Here is a 21,272-nt window from a genome sequence, read left to right as displayed (position 1 = left end):
TGCCACCAGCTTCTCCATGGTGCCAAAGAGGAGCATCTACCACACATTTTATTTCCATGTCAGATTATATCCTTGCTTTGTACAAATCACATACTGACATAAAATGTCTATGAGTCAGTCTTTTCCTTCATGTATTACTCATGTAAGATCTGCAACAAAATCCTCTATTTTCTGCACACAGCAAAGCCTTCTTAGATTCATCACACTGCAAATTGGAAGGAAGAATTATGGCATTTCCCTTTAGAAGAATAAAAACTTTTGACATTTAAATAGTATATTTACCAAAGCACTTTGAGCTATACTGTCATCTATTTTCTGTCTATTAAAAATGTTACAGTGTAAAATCTGTTTTTATCTCTGCCTCCATGAAAGCATGGCAAAAATTGATTCTATTTAACATTTTATCAACTGAACTAGAGAAGAGATATTACCTCTTTGAGCATCAGCCAAAGGTCTTGTAGCTAATGCTGACCTCTGTCAAATCTAGCACATTGTATAGGAAGGATTGACAATTATTGTTCTATTGTATTTTTCAAGACACCAAGGGTCAGAGCAATGGAATTGTTACATTGCAGCAGAACAATAATTCAAAGCTTGTTTGCCTGTGCTGGGGAAAGCTACTAAGGTCAAAAATCATTGTTGGATTAGTGTAAAGACAAAATGCTAAGGAATTTGTAAATAGGTTTGCAATTTTTCCAATTATTTTAAGTGTTTGCAAGGATTTGCTTTGTGGTTGACAGGTATTCCAAATCAACCTACTGTCCTCCTATGACAGCATGATTATTCTTTTTAGAAAATGATAAATCAGCCTTTTAATCACAAAGACTCAGATTGCATTGAAGCTTAATCTACCCTGCTGGAAAGGAGAGCTGAACATCCTAGTAGAAAGGGAAATGCTTTGGAGCATGTATACAGCAGTGAGATAATATTTACAAATTCATAGAAGACACTTTGAGTTAGCTTGCTTAAGTTTTAAGGGTATGTAAAATAAAAAGTGTTCCAAGAACACTTGGTCTGTCTATGAAAGCCTTGATTTCATCTCCCTGTGGTGCACAGCATTTTTTCACACTGCTAATTTCTATTGACAGCATTCTGCTTAGTTGAAAGAGCATCAACTTATATTTTTGGCATTGAAAGTACTGAGTCTGATGTCTTCTTATCTTTTATGAATACATCTATGGTTCATTGCAAATAGACTATAAAAAGAAAAGTATAACTGAGTGCCTCTATATAATCAACAGAAATTACAAACCCATTCCCATTGATGTTGAAGCCAATAAGGGTTTAATGCAAAACTTTAATATGAACTAGATTAGATTTAATACTGAATATAGTTACAGTTCATATATATGAATGAATATGTATTCATCATACAGGGAAAAATATGACAAATATCAATGAGCATGTCCAGGTTATCTCTTTTGCTTACTGTAGGATCCTTTTCTGGGGTTGTGTGTGCAGTATTTTGGCTCAATCAGCCTGTGTTTGTCAGCAACATCACTCTGCTGCAAAACTAGCAAATACTGTATTGAACTCTCTAAACAGGACTACCATCTACTGGGCTCAGAAAGCAATCCTTCTGCCCTACTCAGCACTGCTACATCCTCAGGTAGTGTGTGTGATTCTGTGCACTGCACATCTGGAAAACTGTGGACCGAGGGCAAAAAAAAGCTATCTAATTGAAGAGATGTAAGAAATGCCTGAAAAAAATTGATGGTTTTTATGAGGAAAGACATGGAATGGAGCTGTAGGCTAGAATGGGAATGGCCTCAACAACTGCTACCAGATTGTAAAGTCAAGTGCTATTCAGGATAGCAGTGAGTGCATTAAGGAATATCAAGAATTTGGCTAAATGTCAGAAATTTAGTCAGACCATTTCATTGTTGTTTTCATGCTGTGGACATGTATTCATCTGTAATGAACAGAAATCACAAGGCAAATTGAAAGTCGGGATGTAGTTCTGTTGCCACTACAAATCATGACCCATTTTTACTAGGCACTGCCATTACCTGCTGAAAAACAGCACCCAGTATGAATGGACTAATCTCTACATTAATGAATGAAATCACACAGATATCTGGGCTGGCTATTGAGAGGAACAAATCAAAAGTGGATATTTTCTTTCTTTGTCAAACAGGTGCTGTGCAAATACTCCGAGGAAGGGAAGAATCTACTGGATGAGGAAGGGGCCAGCAGTGTTCAGCAACAGACCATACAAAGTAAAATAAATTTTGATTTTAAGAATTTTAAAAGAGGATAAGTTAATGTAAATTCATGAAAGGGAAAATAACATCTAATCCAAACCCCAATCTTAGAACAGGACTTTTAATGAAATTCCAAGACCTCCAAATGACTGCATCAGGACTTGGTGTACCTCTCATTATTTGATCCCTCTTGTACAACCAGGAATGTTGCAAAGAGATGACAAATGTTACAGTTCAGTATAAAAGCATTGGGTTTTTTTTTTTTTCCAGCAGAAAGAAGGCAAGGCAAAAGCTGAGCATGTAGATTTTGCCTCATTCTGATTTTCTCTATGCTGCATAAGTTAAAGTCAAATATTCCCTGGACCATGTATTGCTTATGTGTAGGAGTCATTCAACCTGCTGAGAGTGGATCTGAGCCTTCAAATCAGCCATTAAAAGGCATTTGTAACTACACTTCTCCTGCCAAAGGAATATATGTGAAAACACTTTAATAAAATTATTTTCCATTAAAATAAATCATGAAAATATGTGTAGAGTACAGAAACGTGATGACAAAACTGTCCAAGAAGAGAAAAATATTTATCAAAGCTTAATTTGTCTTCTGAAGTAAACAAACCAATAAGCCAAAGTTGAGGAGGATTTGGATAAGCCATCTCTGCATATGTCTTGCAGGTGTTCTCTTTCTATGTAAATTATGGCACTCATAGTTTGCCAAAGATAAACTGCTTTGGTCAGTTTTTAAAATCATCTCCTGTTAGGTGAAGGAAAATATTTCCTCCAAGCTCCCCCTAATTGTCACTGAAGAAAAATGTTGCAGTGAGATGTCTAAGGAGAAAACTCAAACTGACAGAAATAGTTTGTGTGATGAGAACAAAGCAATTGTGGCTGTGACAGAAACCAAACTCCCAAGTTGCTTGTGAGCCTTGGGTGGGATTCACTCAACACCAAATCTGGCCCTGTGGTTCTTGCAATGTCCCAGTGTTGTGCTGCAGTGTGGACAAGCTCCTGCTTGCCATAAGGCTCAGAGTATCAGGAAGAAGAGCAGATGCACCAGCCTTGACCCAGAATCCAGTGAAATGTTCTTCAGATCCTTGATTCTAAAGTTTCAGTTTGGATTTAATTCTAGTATGCACTTGGAGGAGACAAGGCTTAAAGGATAGTCAGTGTCCAGAGCAGACAGGAGCTGTCTAGTGATGACCTAAATGGAAATATCTAATGTTACTACTGAAAATCCTCAAAATCATAGAGTTTGTCATTGAAATGACATAAAATTAAGCAAATTAAAGCCTAGAATCCTCAAAAAAACTCTTAATTATTTCTTTTATCTTTCTTTTTCATCAAAACAATTGATGAAAATGCAACACCTATGACTCTGGGCTTCTCCTGAATTAATTTACTTGGGGTATCTCTAATAGCATGAAGAAAGTGTTTTCTAAATTTTTGCAGAAAACTACTTTCTCTTTAATGTGCAAGTTCAAATTCATGATTGCTTTGTAATATCAATACATTTTAATTAACATTAATTTTATTTTTATCAGTCACATGCTAATAGAGATGGGGAGGATTATTCTTTCTTTTTTACAGCTTACCATTTAGAAAATATGAACGTTTGTTGATGAACTAATAGAATGTGTGATGAAATGGTTCTGGTGTTAAGCTGTTATACATTGACCAACAAATTAATGTTATAAAATATGTACAAAGTATAGTGTGATTTGTGCTTATTGAACTGTGTGTGTCCTTGCCAGATAAGTTGTCAGTAAATATTTTATCAGATACAAGTGTTTAAATTAATGCAATTAAAGTGAAAAGCAGTTCATCAAAGCATTGTTACATCTGAGTAAAAAACAAAACCAACAGTAATTACCATTGTTAGATATAACATGCAGTAGATGACATTATACCAAACAGAATCCAAATCAGAAAAAAAATTTGTGTGTAGAGGTTTCTTATGCAAGTGGATAAACACAAAAGCCTAATTAATTAAAGCTAGCCTGGCACAATTCCTGCTACATAATGGTTTCATATATTTCACTTTTTTGCATGTACTTTTCTCTGCTTATAAGGTCTTTGGGGCAGAAAAATTTTATTTTGGGCCCATGAATACAACTGAAAAACTTATAGTCAGTATCAATTACATTTTTCATTGTCAGCCACCTAATATATGGGTTTAGCTGGTGATTCCCAGTATTTCTCACTTCCCATTAAATGTAAGGAGTCTCAACTCAAGAGTACAGATTTTCCTCCAAAGCAGCATCTCAGTTAACAAGTCCTGCATGCTGTAGGTGTGTGCAGAAAATATGTGCAGCAAAAAATGTCTGAGGTAGCAATGTGAACTGGACTTCATCCTTCAGGACTGTCGATACATTAGAAATGTTTAATAACTTGGAAAACAGGCATGTTCTTCCACCAGCCTGGCACTCTAAAACATCCAGGGTGAACTGTGATCCTCCATTCAAGCCAGCCTCATCCTGAACAGCAATTCTATTATTAGGGTGTTTTCCCAGTACCCTCACATGGACTGCTTGGAGACAAGTGGGGCATTCCATGGTCTGGGATGGATGGGCTTTTGGCCCACACCACAACAATTCTTCTGGCTGCCTGCTTGTCCCAGAGGGGGAGGTCCCACTTTTCAGAGGAGTTCAATGAAATATGAATCCAGGGAGAGATTTTAATTCATGCTTTTGGATCCATGATGAGATGCCTTAGCTACTGTGCCCTATTCAAAAGATACTTAATGAATAAATCTGAATAATGAGTAAATGAAAGAGGTTGTTATCTGGTCTGTATGCACAAAGAGGCTAAGTTTGTCAAATTAATTATTCACTGTGAATTATTCACTTAGCTCCAACAACCTCTTCATAATCCATCTTCTGTCCTTTCCAAGTGCTATGAACATGGTCTATGCCTAGTTCATATCTTAGCCTCATTCTTTGAGTTGTGTGTGATGTAGATTACTAACACAGACTCACAATAGCACTGGGGAAAGATAATTTTATTTTATTTAAAATTAACCTAAAAGCCAGAAAGCCAACCAACGAACCAACCAACCAACCAACCAACCAACCAGCCCTAAGTACCAATAGCTGTGAAAAAGTGGAGAGCACAGTGGACAGTCTCTCCAACATGGGGCATGTGCTTTCCAAGGAGCAGCCTTGCCAAGATCAGTGGGAGTAGGGATGGTGTCAGAGTTAAATAGATATTTATAAAAGGAGAAGCCAAAACATCTCATGGATTAAAACCTGAAAGCACTTAGAGAGTTCTAGTTGAAACAGAGCATAAATAAAGGTGAGTCTTTTGTAGTTAAAGTTGTAGATTCACTATGTTCATTCTTAGTTCTTATCAGTACCATTTAACAATTTTGCATTACTAAATCTTAACAGGTTTACTGATTTAAAATATTCAGATTTTGCTCCTGCTGGTAGTGCTGAGCAGTACCTTAAAACTCTATTTTGCAGAGGAAGGATGACACAGTCAAAATTTTTGCAATGTCGTAATGCAACATATGAAATATGAAGAGTGTGGTCTTTAAGAACTGAACTCAATTGATAGCTCAGAAACCCTGCTGCAGTTCACCTAGTTTGGAGAATGTGTGAATCCCAGAAAACAAAATATTTTTAATATTAAGGGTACAAATGTAGGCTTTATTTTTATCAGCCATGTTTAAAGACATATTTAAAGCTAATACTTCACTTTCTTTATGGCATACTTTGTTTCATGCTGAGCAGAATCCAAAAAGGCCCTATTAATGAAGATCGTTTAATGCCTGTGCATTATTATAATGCACTCCTTTGTTCTACACTTTCTCTGTGTGTCAAAGACTAAGTCATTAATCAATGGGTGCTGAAAAATAATTGTCTAGTTCTTAACAATCTTCTATTGTTGAAACATTTGGAATTTTAAGATAAAGATGTACTGGCTGCTCTGAAAAAAAATGTGGTTTAAGATTACCCTTCATGGAAGTATGGGCTTATTGTTAGAAATGCAAAGCAGATGACCTGGTTTTAATGTGTTTTAGTGCACTGTTGTTCAATTGCCTATTCAAATTGTGCTCAAAAAGTAGACTTCATTAATGTCACAAAATAATGATTTTGTGTGTTATTTTATTGTACTGGCACATTAATTAAATGGAGAAGCATCATAGAATTACACAGGGTTTAAAAATAGAAGTACAAAATCTTTTTGGTAATAATAATAATAATGATAAATCCTAGTCCATTTAATACAATTTAATAATTATATTATTTTTGTACTTCTATCCTTGATGCCAGATATGCATAAAAGGCACATACTGATTACAAATCACCTGGAAGTATGTATCTATAACAATCTCTCTCAGTGACTCACCTATGAGATCTGCCTGACAACCTTCATATAGGCTGGGAAATTTTTTGGAAAATATTATAAATCTTCAGTTTCCCAAACAATACAGAATAGTTCTTTTTCTTCTGCGAGGAATACTGCAGAAATGGACACCATTTAACTTCTACCAGCCATTCCAGCTCTGCCAGCACACTGGTTGGGTTGTGAAGGCCACAACATTTTGTGCCTGGAACAGCACAATGTGTGAATGCCCTCTTGTCCACCTCAGGCTATTTGAATGACTCTCAAAATCTAAATAAAAGCAGGAAAAATTCTTCAATCCCAGCTCTTCCCAGAAAGTCCAGTGCCAGGTACAGCTTTTCAAGGCACTGGGACACACAAATAAATAATGAAAGGAAAAAAAAATGAGGCCTGGGTGTTTGTGCAAGGTGATGCTCCTTATTTACACAACATCCTGTGATAGTGACCAGTCCTTGGGGGAAATAGGTGTTGTAAAAGTCCCCAGGAGAGCCTAAAGCAAGAGCAGAAAGCTTGAGTATGCAAAACCAAGAAGGTGACAGAGGTCTGCAGGGTGTCAACACAAGTGGTCAATCCTCTATCAGTGTAGAAACTGTAGTTTTAGGGAATAACTAAGGTAGTAAAACATTGCATTTATGGCAAGAGGGCAAAAGAACAAACAGAAACACACAAAAGATATTCACAGCTTCCTTAAGGATGGGATGAAAAGAGGAAGAATGGGAACGATTACTTGTACACCATTTCACTGGGTTAGCCCCACAGATTATATCTCCACAGTAATATCTCCTTCATTACCTTTTGATTTGCTACTCACCATTGCAAACTCAGCAGTTATATGTAAACTATTCTCCTTTTTTGGACAACTTTGTTGAACAGATGAGAATTCCCAAGGCCAGTGCATGTGTGTTTTCTCTCCCAGACTTCCCACACACCAGGGTGACAGGCAGTACAACACAGGTCAGAGAAAATCAGGATGTAACTGTCCTGTACTGCTTCAACAGCCAGTCCACACACCAGTGCTAGAGAGATGTCTTGTAAAATTCAAATTGATGAAGGTCTGACAGTTTTGGCCTAAGGTGTTGTAGCCAGTACATATACTAACTTATTAACAGGGAACCTAAGAGCTGCAGGCATGATTTTAGTTATTATTAACTACCTTCCTCAGTATGACAATCACTGTGGGAGATTATTGAGTTAGAAATGGCATGTGAAAAGAAACAACAGGAACCAAAGTAGGTGGAGGAAATACACAGGATATTAACAGTAATTCCTAAAATACTCTCAGATTGGTGGTAGTTATTTCAGAGGGTGGGTAGATTATTTGTTTTTATAATATTTTTGCTTTTTGGTTTCCTGTTTTTTATTCAATTAGACTTTTGAGGTGATATAATAGTCCTTTTCAAGTTAGTGATGAATGTTCACTGACCTCAATATCAAGAGAAACAGACAAAACTACACTTAATTCTCCCACTTATTTTATTCATACTGAATACAACTTTACTAAAATCCTGAAGCCAGTGACTCCAAAGACTATTGCAAAATTTAAAGAACAATGAACTTCAAATTACATACACATGAAAAAAACAGCAGAGGGTTTTGTCAACATTCTCAAATATTTACCACTTTTCTTCTTCCTACTGGCTGTTTATTTTCCCCTGATTAAATACTGAGCTCCTTGGGACAAGCAAAGTGCTTATTTCAATGCCTGGAAATCACATAGCACATTGTGCAGATTAAGGGAAATAAATACTAAAGCCCATTATGGGAAGATGAGTCCTGCCATTGCATTTAATCTTCCTGTTTTAGCTACTTGAGGAATGTGTGTCCTTTTTTTTCATCTTCTGCATATGCTTATATAAATGCTGGAGAACTCAACCATACGTATGTCCACACCAAGGAACAAACATACAATAAAGTAAATAAACTCATTTTCTAGTATAATGGCAACAGTGAAGTAAATTCTGTGCCTAGTAAAAAAGGAGGAAGTCAGGGAGCTGCCAACTTAAACGTACTCCTCCTCTTTAGCACCTTGAACTCTCAAGAAAAGGTCTTTCTCTGTGCCATAAATCATTGAAAGATGAATAATAATTGTCTAGTCCTTAATCATCATCTATTGTTGAAACATTTGGAATTTTAAGATAAAGATGCACAGTTTGCACTGAAAAAACATTGTTTAAGATTATCCTTTCTGAAAATGTGAGCTTATTGTTATAAATGCAAAGCAGATGACCTAATGTTAATGTATTTTAGTGCTATTTTAGTACAGCCTATTCAAACTGTGCTAGAAAATAGACTTCATTCATGTCACAAAATAATGATTTTTGTGCATTATTTTATTAAACTTAAACATTAATTAAGTTTAAAAATACTCTGGATCTATAAAACATTTGAAAACAGAATTCTACCACATTGCTGTAAGTATAGAGATGAACAGTTCTGAGGCTCTTGAAAGCTCATTCTCATTTTACTTTTTCCTAGCAGTGTGCCTAAACAAAAAGAATATGCTGCAAGTAGTTAAAGCCCAGCTAGAAATACACAGGTCTGTGCAAATCTAGTTATAGTAAGGAAAAGAGAATAGCTTAAGAGAGTTCAGTTTTATTTTTCCTTCAACTTCAGTAGCTTGACAACTTGAAACACAGAATTGCAATGCAAGCTATTGATGCCAGAGAAAACTCTACTTCCAAACTAGTCAAGACTATTCATAAAAAAATAATGTGTTATATAATGGAAAGATCTCCTCTTAGAAGAAAGCTTTAATGGGTTACTGCAAAAATATAGAGGAACAGCACCCTGCTTTGCAGAATAAATGGCCTTGATAACAGAATCTCTGGCAATAAGAGTCATAATAAAAAAAAGCTTAGGTAAATAAAACATTTCCTTGTCCCCCAAGTGTATTATCTGCATTTATATATTGCATTTATACCACCCACATTGTGTAGAGTACAGCAATTCTTTCTACACGTAGCTCTGGTATGAAGAACAACTAGTTAAAACAAAATGGGTACCTGATGGAGGGGATTCTGGTAACAGAAAAAAATTGTCTGCAAAGCCTATAACCAGTCGTACATAATTCTTGACCTGCTCCTATTGCAGAGGGGAGAAAAACCCCTACAGCTTTAATATGATAAAAACTGCAACTCTGAGATTGTAGAGCTCATTAATCAATCTGCACTAGCCCTTAGGGCTGGTGGTGGGGAACAGGAAAGGAAAGTTGACTATTGGGAAAGAAAATACTAACTCTCAGTCTCACTTATCTGCAATACTATATATATATCTGAAAATCTGGGAATTCAAATGAATCCATGTGCTCTTGTAAGGAATATGACCTAGTGGGATAGAGATGCATATTCTAGAGGAGTAGGCCTTTAGTGTCAACGGTTTTTAGTCTATTTTGTCTCACAAAAAATTGTGGAACAGGGTGGGCATTATTCACCTAATTATCTTAATTTAAACAGCATTTGTTCAAGTTTTATTTGTCATCTTGGGTCAAAAACAAATCAGGGAGGTTGCAATTATATGTGACTATTTTCTAAACTATCTTCGGGAAGAAACAGTGATGCTTCTCCAGTAGCTCTCTAAAACCTGTCAAGCAGTGGCACAGCATCTGTAGGTAAAGTTAAGATAATTTTAGACTTAAGCTTTTGATAAAGCAGTTCTCTTTCATGCTGCCAATGAGAGTGCCAAATTATATACAATATTATATATTCCTCTTTTTGTGTGCTGCATATACAAGGAAATGAAAGAGATAGATAGATAGATAGATAGATAAAAAGATAGATAGATAGATAGATAGATGTAAAATCCAGCCTATGTCCACACAGTTGCTGTCTTCTCAATATAAAATAATTCCCAGATTTCTTCTTAAAATTCTCTGGGGCTTACTTGGTGTCATAACAAGGAAAACCAATATTTTGTGTGTATTTTCATCCCACATACAATATCACCAGTTTTAGATCTACCAGATCCTGGTAGATCTAAGTAATAATGCCTGTGATTATATTTCTCCAATGTTCCATTAATATTCAAATTAATTTAGTAAGACAGAGGATTTTTTTCTATATTTATAATTTTAACCATTGTAACTGGCCAATAACATTTGGGTAATATTCTGTTTAAATTTAACCATCTTCCCTGTTGCAAGCACCATTCCTGACCTTAACATTGTACAATATTATCTGCTCAGCAAATTGTACCAATAGTCTCATTGTATTTTTTACCATGTAAGCTTATCAGGAAAAGTCAGGAAGAGAAAAATTCACAGTTCTTTAGAAAAGAATTTAAATGAATAAAACAAAGATATTATTAGCAAGTCTAAATTCCAATACAGTTATAGAAGCAGCAGAAACCAGAGCTGCTGCTTATTCCTTTAAACAGTGTCATTAAAAAAATGAGCTGGTGAAAGAAGTAGCGCACACATCGTATGAGGAGCAGCTGAGGGAGCTGGAAGTGTTTATCCTGGAGAAAAGGAGGCTCAGGTGGGACTTTGTCACTCTCTGCAGCTCCCTGGAAAGAGGTTGGAGCCAGGAGGGGCTCAACTTCTTCTCCCAAGGAACAAGACAAGAGTTGCACCAGGGGAGGTTTAGATTGAACATCAAGAAAAAAATATTCAATGAAAGGGTGGTCAGATACTGGAACATGATGCAGGCAAGTGGTGGATTCAACATCCCTAGAAAGGTTCAAAAAACGTGTAGATGTGGCACTGAGGATCTGTTTTAGTGGTGGACTTGACAGTTAGTGGTTGTACTCGATGTTAGATGTCTTTTCCAACCTAAATAATTGTCTGTTTCTATGTGTATCACTCAGAAGCATAAAATTGTCATGCACAGGGAAAAACTGAAGCTGCTGACATTCATAATATTGAACAAACAAAATCTTTCTCCCCTGCAAGGGGTACTTGCCTCAGCACTACCTTACATAAATTACTGCCTGATACAGAGCACTGGCTGAGTAGAGAGTAGAAAAGTATGTGCCATAAATATATTTCTAATATTTTCTCTGAAAATATTTTTTCTAATATTTTCATTCTGAAGAAAAGAATCAAAATATTGCTATGGATTGTCTTATTTGAGAAAGTCCCTCATGCAAAGATGTTTTATGATGGTATGTAAGGCTTTGATGCCTACTAAAATGGGAAGAGTCAATGAGTTTTGAGTTCAACCATCCACCAGGTTCTTGAGTTGATCCTGAATGGAAAAAAAAGCAAACCAGGACCTTGTTTCATTATTGTGGGTGTAATCCCAAAACAGGGATAAACTAATTCTGTTAGCACCTGATTCTGTTAGTGCTGACATTTCAATTGTCCTTGTCAGCTGTAACTCACCGGGAAGGATAAGCCCCTTGGAAAAAATGGTGAAGATGGATAAAATTGCAGATTGAGCGTGTGGAAATTGGAGGAATGGAGGCCATATGACTGAAGTTCACAACTGCAGGACTTGGATGTGTAACATAGTTAGTATGTGACTGTCAAAGCTTATGTCAGATCATACCTAACCCCAATTTAGTTCAAGTACTGAATTTGCACAAGTGACAGCAGAATGCTCAGGGCAAACTGAGCAGCACAGAACTTCCAGAACAATCTTCTGCCAAGGAGGAGGAAAGGATCTGCTGGATGATTTTTGACATGGATTCATTTGTAATGCTCCTTCAATCCCAGGTGGAAAGCATCACACTACCACTTCAACCTGGAAAAGTACTTTGGGTTTCCCAGCTGTCAGATGCTCTGCAGACGTCTGCCCCAAGAGAAGCTGCAGATTTTGGAAAGCTTGGCTGGCAGAAAGAGCTGGCCCACAGGAGTGAGACAGGGTCTATAAATAGAGCGTCTTTTCTGAAGTACTCTTTGTTATTTTATACCTTCTAGATGTAACTATCTTTTGACATCAGTGAAGTCCCTGTCAGGGAATAGCTACATGGCTTTAGGGTGCTAGAGCCCTGACAGTATCATTTCCTTGAGGGGCACAACCTGCTGAAAGGAGAATGGAAAATCAGGGCGGAAAGAGTGTCAGTCTGTGTGAACTCACTTAAGGGATGGAAGCAAGAAAAAAATATTGCTGAATCAACACAATGTACCTTTCCATCCTGTGCTGCTGTCTCCAGCAGCTCCCTAATTAAGGTGCACATTTTAAGCCTAGGAATCTGAGTTTTCAGTGCTTTAACAGATAGTCAGCCTCCTCCCCAGATTGAATGATTTGGCCAGTCTGTGAACACAGTGCAAAATGAAAATTATTTTCCATAAAATAATGAATAACTTTCTGCAGTAACAATTATAAAACACATGAAATATACGCATAAGCACACATAGAGCAAGGTGTAGCTGTTGGTAGATTTGGAATTTTGCTCTTGGTAAATTTGGACTTTTTAATAGGTGACCTTTGTAATCCCACGTAGAAGATCTGTCCTGGATATGAAATTTATACTGCACCTAATTTCACTCAGAGTGCCAATTCCATAGTTCAATATTTTTCATTTATTTCAGGTTTCCATGGTTTGTTTATACAATGCTGAAAAGTCATTTAAGTTATTCTTCATGCTACACTTCTCATTTTGGTATTTATGAGAAACTTCTTTTCCAAACAGGCAACAAACCCCCAAAATCCTAATCTGCTTTTTGCCCCTCCAGGGTGTGAAGAATAACTCTAAAAAGCTTTTCCAACTCAGAAAAGCCCACATCTGTAGAAGCATATAAACTGAGGGGAGAAAATATCTTTTGTTAAGTCAGGGCAGATCTATTTTGTATTCTAGCCATTTACATAGAACAGGATTATACTTCTGCACTAAATAAGTGGTAAAGTAATGCCTGGTAAAGTATATATTATCTTCTTAAGCATAATCTCATAATCAGATGTAGCAGCATCTTAAACAAATACATTTCTCAATAGGTGATGTTATACCATGCAAAGTAGGGGAATAATTTCACAGGAATTTGATACACTGTTAGTGCTTTTATCTTGTTCCTAAGACATGGCATTGTTTGGGCATTAAAAGAATATTAAGTGCAAAATTGCAAAATTCAGTTTTCAGTCTGTTTCAGTGTTGCTTGCTATGTTTTTCATACTTTGGTTTATAATCCCTTGTGATAGACTAAAAAAAAAAAGAACTAACACATTCCTAATGAGGAGAGTTTGTACTTCTCCATATTAACCTACTACACATTTGCTTCTATTTAAGGGAACAATTTTTTCCTGGCTTAAAGCTAAGCATGAAAAAAGCAAGGTAGACCACTGGTAACCAGATGCATGTAAAGAAATCATATTTTATGAATAAAAATCTGAAGGACACTGTTGAGACAATTTTTTAGGGTCTGAAATAATTTTGCAGTCCATTAAAGTATATAAGAAACATGTTATGCCATTGCAGCTGTCTCTGACTCCTCAGCACCAAGGCCTCATTTTCTGAGAAAAATTAGGTATGTTAAGTGTCTTCAGTAAATTTGTCATGAAACATTGAATAACTGGTTCACAGCAATGATACTTCATCAGTACCTACTCATTTGCCAAATGTTCTTTATTCAACTGACATCTTACACAAATCTATCTCTTCTCATTAAGCACAAAGCAAACTGCAGTACTGACATGTCTTGTACATTTTGTGTTAGTGCAAAAGATATATCTGACCTGATCAAATAAGGAAACTTGAACATTTGAAGCTTTTTAAAATAAAACACACTGCATGAAAAATATGGAGCTTATGTCAGGAACATCTAGGAGCTTTGGCTGCTATGTATGGCACTCAGTGGCCATGGCTCCGTTGTCTAACCTAGGAGGAGGTGGTCTACAGCTGAGGGGGCATCAAAGTACCTGGAAAAGGTTGCCCAGAGAAGCTGTGGGTACCCCATTCCTGGCAGTTCTCGAGGCTGGGTTGGATGGGGCTCTGAGCAACCTGGTCTAGTGGAAGGTGTCCCTCCCCATGGGAAGTGTGTTGGGCCACAATGATTTTTGAGATCTGTTCCAACCCAAACCATTCTATGATTCTATCATATCTTAAATATGGCCAGTTGGAGGTTATCTGTGGAAACTTGTCTATGACATATAAGAAACAGAAATGAATACAAAATGAGCAGAGCAACCACAACACTGAAAAACTGCAGCAATTCCTCTCTCCATATACAGAGATGTGTAACTCACAAAGTGCTCATTAAATCCCTTCTTCCTGTTTACTCCACAGCCTGGAGAACACTGATTGCTCCTTTACAAATCATTCCAGGAGAAAGAAAAAGACAATTTCTGCAGTTTACATTATTTTTTTATTATTCCCTGAATAAAATCACATAGATCTTTCCCATCATAGATCTCAGAGTAAAAAGGCCACCTTTGTATTTTCTCTACTTGCACAAGAAAGAAAACCCAACAAAAAGCCCCCCAAAAGCAAACGAGCAAGGTAGGTGCAGGTCACTGATTGCTGTTGGTCCTTTCTAAAAAGTCTGAAATACTCACCATGGCATTCATGAAACAGTACCAGAAATATTTTTTAGATTTTGAAGATAAATATTTTTGGTGGGTAATGTTAACCATCTTACTGGTAGTGGTCATCACATCAACAAGCTGCAGAGTTCCCTGGTTTTTGAATCCACTGTGGTGACAATGAATGTCCTGTGACAGAGCAATGACAACTGCAGACAGCTATTGGCAATTATAACAGCTGAAACTGAGGGAAGAGCACAGAAAAGGCATGGAGTTTAAAAACTGAGTGTAATGTATTAATATGAATGAAAACAAATCATAGTGTTGTTATCCTGTGTTGGATTCTGGGATTACTCACAGAACACTGTGTTTTTAAAATCTGGGTATTATCATAACAAGACAGAAATTTGTTAACCAATACATGCTTCATTTATTTCACTAATTATAAATTACTGAAACACATCTTTCCCCTCTGCCCCAGTATAGAAGACTCTTGTTCTTTTCTTTCTTGTTTCATCTTTTTAATCTACATTTTTACGTACATTAAAATAATGCTTCCTTAAGATATTATTTTCTTCAGATAGGGAAATATTGTTCCAGGTAAATATGAAATCCACTGCTGTACAAGCTAAACAGCAATGAAGGCTTTATGTAGAGAAATATTAGAAGCTCTATTTTGATAACACAACCTGGTTTAATTTTCAACATACAGTTCTCCTGTCAATTTTCCTGTCATTACTCCCATGCCTAAAAATATGCAGATGCTCAAATATTTGCAACATTGGCTATTTAGTTATTAGTTAGCAGTTAATTAATTGCACCAACTAATTAATAAAGGAGGAGCCATTTTGTTTCCTATTTCAGAATCCAGTGAAGAAGGTTATTCTGTTTAAAGGATTAATGACAACTTTACTGGAAATTACACGTGCTTATCCTTGTTCCAGTACATTAATTTTTTCCCAAATGGAACTACATTTTAAAGGTAAGGATAATTTTAGAATCACAAAATTTGGGAATGGAAAGTTATGGATGTGGAGAAGACAGAAAGTCTTACTTTTCCCCAGGCTAGAAAGAATCCTTTTTAATTTCAGGAAAAAGTGATCTCTGTAGAATAAGAGTCAATAGGAAGATAAACAAGAGATAAATAAAGGTTTGTAAAGAATTGCAATCATTGCAAGACTGCAGAGGATCTCTGCACAGAGCATCTGCAGTTTGGACTAAGTATCTAATTCTTTATCAAACAGCACTAACCTGTTTCCCTGTCAATATCTTATGGCTGCTCATTCTACAGCTTATACCTGTGTTCATTTCTCAGCCACTTTAAATTTGCAGAGGATTAATTTAATTGACTGTTTCATTAGCCTTATGATACAGGAAAGGATAAAAAGTAATCCCTAACTGCCAAAAGATCATTGCAATATAAAATGCATTTGCATTCAAATAAATCTATATTATAAACACATGTATATATTCATGATGTTAAGGAGAGGATTAGTATCAAGACCACTGTTCACACAGCATTTAGTATCTCCCTGTTATTCCCCATGGTTCACCTTTACTGATCAATGGCAAAGGACTGCAGTGCTTAGCTGAGATATTCCAAACTGCAGAGTAGGGGTTGGTGAGCAGCATCTGCTCTCTTGCTTTGCAGGGGAATGTAGAAGCTGACTTGATTTCCTGTGTAAAGTTCTCATTTGCAGATGCTCATATCTCAAAAGCTAGAAGAGCCAATTATTAAAATATTAAGCAGTACTTCCATGAGTCAGTCAGTAGCTTCAGAAGTTTCTAAAATATGTTCATTTGTGTAGACTACATCAAAGTCATAAACCCATTTTTTTAAAAGACTGATGTGTGTGACAATTGCATATCATTCCTCAGATTCACATTTCAGATTGAAAATTGCTCAGTGGTTCAAAAGAAAGATTAAAAAAACAACTGAAGTATAAGGGGATAAATTAAGATTCTGTGTAAAGATTCCCACTGCATTTAGTGGGATTTGAAGAAGCATACATTTCAAATGACTTGCTAAACATTCTATCTGCCAAAAGTAATAAAATAATAATTTTCACTAGTGAAATATCTTTCATCAAAGAATTACAGACTGTAAAGCTGTAAGGCTGGCAGTAAACTTATTTTGACTTGGAAGAAATTGAGATACAAAGAGGTTTAGGCCCAAATATCTGTTGCTATTATAGATATGATGCTATTCTCTGACAGGACACAAGAAGCAGACCCTCTTTACACTGTCAGGAAATGACAGGCTTTTTCTGCTTTCTGCTGCTTTGCATGGGTGGACAGGACATTATCCTCATGGGTGGGTGATCTGCTCTGGCAGGTCTGGGTCCCTCTGACCAGCACCACAACCTTCTCCTTGGCCGTGATGCCTTGTGAAGGCTGACCTAGAACGGAGACTGGATGGAGTTAAAGAATAAAGTAGGTATTTATTAAAAGGCCTCAATGGATACACCTTGGGCAGCACAAGAGCACAGGCAGGGGTACACCCAAGATGAACCCAAAATGGTCAAAAAATGGATGACCAATCACGGAGTCTCTCACTTTTATAAGTTCTAGTCCATTAGCACCTTGGAGTTAATTGTCCAATTACAGCTTTAGCCCATGAAGTCCCATCCTTCTTGTTTTTCTCTCTTCAGTCCACGTTGTTTATGCTCTTGGGCCTGAGATTCAGATCGGTTGTCCTTGGTCCCCAGCCAGAGAAGGAATTGTTTTGTCTCCCTACTCTGTGAAGAGAGCTTATTATCCCTTAATATGAACTTAGAACTACAAACCAAAGCAGTACAGAATCTGAAAAATATAAAAACTAAAACCTGAGGCATCAGCCATACCCAGGCACAATCATGGGCCTCCAGCCAGCTGCAACAAAGCACCTGGGAAACAGAGGAAAAGCTGCTGCTCACGTGCAAGATGCACAGTGTCACTAAGGGAACCTCCAGATGGGACTTCAAGCTCAAAACCATCACATTTACTCCTTGGTGGATTAACAGCACCCCAGGGCATGGGAGAGAGCTCCCACCCCCCTGGGGAAGCACACAACATGGTCCCAGGCTGCTTTCCTGCAGCAATCAGGAGCAGTGAGGCACCCCGCGAGGCTCTGGGGATCCAGCTCCGCTTGTGGCACATGAAATGACCCCTTACCAAATCTTCCAAAGCAGAGAAAAAGTAAAACTTTGGCTTTTACTTAAAAAAGAGATTTCTTTTGATGAACCCTAGCTTGAAACAAATCCAAAATCTACCTTGCTTTTGCAACATTCTTCAATGCACCTACCTGTGTCAAAGAATGGTTTAACATAGGAGGTGGGGAGATGTTCAGGAGTTTGTTTACCATGAGGGAAGGAACCAGCAGCCCTGTACAGTGAAACTTAATGTCAAGGCAGCACTAAATGCCAATAAACTACAGCTTCGAGGTGTAAAATTAGGAGTAAGCCCTCATGTTTAGGAAACTTAGTTTAATTGTTTGAGAAAAACAAATTTACTTCAAGCTGTGAATATGAAGGATGTCTGAAAATCAAGACTTTGCTGCTGTCAAAATATATCAGTGCTTCTCTATAAAGCCCTGAGCTTATGAATTAAAAGCAGCAAATGCAGCACACATATACACATATACACACACACTTGCAGAACTCAGAACCTCAACCCTGGCCTTGATTGAAATACCTTCATCTAATTTTTATAGCACCTGAGTATTTGAGATAAAGATGACTTTACAACTTTACTGGCATTATAGTGTCTTTCCCTCCCCTCTATTTTGTCTTTTCAGGTCAAAATTAATTTATTTGCAAATGCTGGCCTAACATGCTTCTTAAACAATGCGAAACTTATAAATAAACTGAAAACATAATTGGAGGCATTGCAGGAATAAAACACAAATGCAACTAGCTCTCTGAATTTCCCTGTGCAGAATTAGCAAGGCATAATCTATTTAAATTTTACTCACATGATGGGTTTCTTTTGATTGTTATTGTTATTTTTCAACTACATTTTGCAAGTCATGAGAATACTGGATTTTTTTACTGAGTCGTCCAAAAACTCTGATGCATTATCCATATGAGAATCCTGGTGGTGCTTTGTAATGGAAGGGAAAACAAGAATCAGGAAGAGAAAAATCAATTTAGTCACCAAACATAAGGGTCACAGCCAAATTAGTTTCAGCACTGATGGCAAGATAGTATGATTTGAAAGGGAAGCCAAATAAAGTAAGAAAAATTTAGTAGTCAGCAATGTTTTAAATCATCTGGAAATAACATGGGCCATGACACAGCACCAGTGCATTGCATGAGCACTATAGGCACTCTCTTTTTCTATCACAGCTTCACATTCCTTTCAGAAAATAGGTAGACTGAATGTTTAAAGACCTAAGTCTTTCCCTGCAAGGGAAATATGTCACACAGCAAGACATCTGCCAGCTTTGTGTTTCTTAGCATTACCAGAGTAGGGGACATGATTTGTGATGGAGCAGAACGATAGAAGAGGCCAAAAAGAACATGACCACAGCAATGAGACATCATTTATTCACACTTTTACTGCCAGAAGTAAATAAAGTTATGCTTGTAATTATTACAGCATATGTGGAACTAGGAGAAAAACTGCTGAAGCTTTATTGTGCAGATAGCACTGAAAGGCAGTTAATTTATACACAGACACACTGAAGAAACAGTACCCATTATCACTGCCGTCCACTCTAACACATTCCATCTTCAGCCAGATTTAATTTAACAAGAAGAGCTTCAATCTGCCACTGCTGCAGTCTCTCCCTCCTGCACTTCACAGCCTCTTTTATGTGTCTGGAGAGAGAAGGAGGCACTGTAATTAGCTGCTGATATTAACAGGCTTTCTTTTAGTTTATGAAGTTGGAAATAAATGGTCACATTACTGAGCAGGCTGCTGGTTACTCATCATAATTTTTTTAGAGTTATTTAAACTGGGCGTGAGCATTCTTGTTTCTGAGCTGCTTTCTTGCTTTTGTGTAATGGAGCTTTTCGTTCTGTATCAAAGCAAATTGGGGTCCCAGTTCTGTTTATGTTATCAGCATGGCTTCATCCAGTGAGATTACAATCTCTATTATGTAAACATGAAGAGAAGCAGACAGCACAGCAGCACAGTGATGTGTACAGATAATTTCTTCAGCAATTTATAAATCTTAGTCTTAAACAGTTAGGATGTTTTGCCTATTATGTCTACTTTGTCTAGTACAAAATCAGATAAATCTTCCTAGAAAGCAGGACATTCTCAGAAGTGTGTGGCAGCAGCTTCATAGAAGTGTCATATAGCCATTGGTTTTCACAGTACTTGTAGGAACTTAATTTTCTCCAGATACAATTTCTAAGTTGTCTGAAACTGTCCAGAGGGCTAAAAAATTATTGGACAGGTCAGGAATACAGGGAAAGGTGGAAGGTGTGCAAAGAATGGGTTTAATGGTAGAGAGCTCACTTTGGTGCTCAAAACAGTTCAGAAAGCAGCACACCTGGCTGAGTTACAAAAGTCTCAGCAGCCAGAGCGTCACATCATAGACAGATTTTTGTCAAGTGTACGTAACAGTAAAAGGAGAAGTTCCACCAGAGATAAAATTTCTCCTTTTGTCATTTTTTCCTGAAGTTTCATGAAACACTTGCCACTGCTCTCCTCTTAACAATTGTACCAGCACATTTTTCATCAAGGATTTTTTTTTTCCCCTCTTTATATTATTTTTATTTAGAGAGTGAGAAAACTGTTACGATTTAAACCATAAGAAATGTTTCAGTAGCATTAAATGAAACCCAAATCTTAGAATTGTAGAACCAGAAAATGATTTGGATTGGAAGAGACCCTAGAGATCATCTCTTTCTGACTTCCCTGCCATGGGCAGAGACACCTTCCACTCGAGGTTCCTCAGAGCCCCATCTCAGGCCTTGAACACTGCCAGGAGTAGGGCAGCTGCAGCTTCTATGGGCAATCTGTGCCAGTGCCTCAACTCCCTCAGAGTAAAAGAATTCTTTCTAAAATCTTATTTAAACCTATCCTTTCAGTTTATAAAAACATCTGGCCTTCACATATTACTACTTGCCCTTGTCAGAAGTTCTTCTCCAGCTTTCTTGTAGCTACATTTAGGTACCTGAAGGCTCTAGAAATTCTCCCCAGAGCCTTCTCTTGTCCAGGCTGAACAGCCCCTGCTGTCCCAGCCTGTCTTCACAGGAGAGGTTTTGAAGGTCTCTGCTATCTTTGTGGCTCTCTCTGGACTCACTCCTGTTCAACATTCTTCTTAAGCTGGGGTTCTTCAGGTCTGTACACAGAACTGCAGGTGGGGTCTCACCAGAGCAGAGTAGAGGGAGAATCCCCT

The sequence above is a fragment of the Lonchura striata genome, chromosome 1, assembly GCF_046129695.1.
Source record: "Lonchura striata isolate bLonStr1 chromosome 1, bLonStr1.mat, whole genome shotgun sequence".
Taxonomy (NCBI): domain Eukaryota; kingdom Metazoa; phylum Chordata; class Aves; order Passeriformes; family Estrildidae; genus Lonchura; species Lonchura striata.
The sequence above is the reverse complement of the archived record's forward strand: the minus strand, read 5'-3'. Positions refer to the sequence as shown.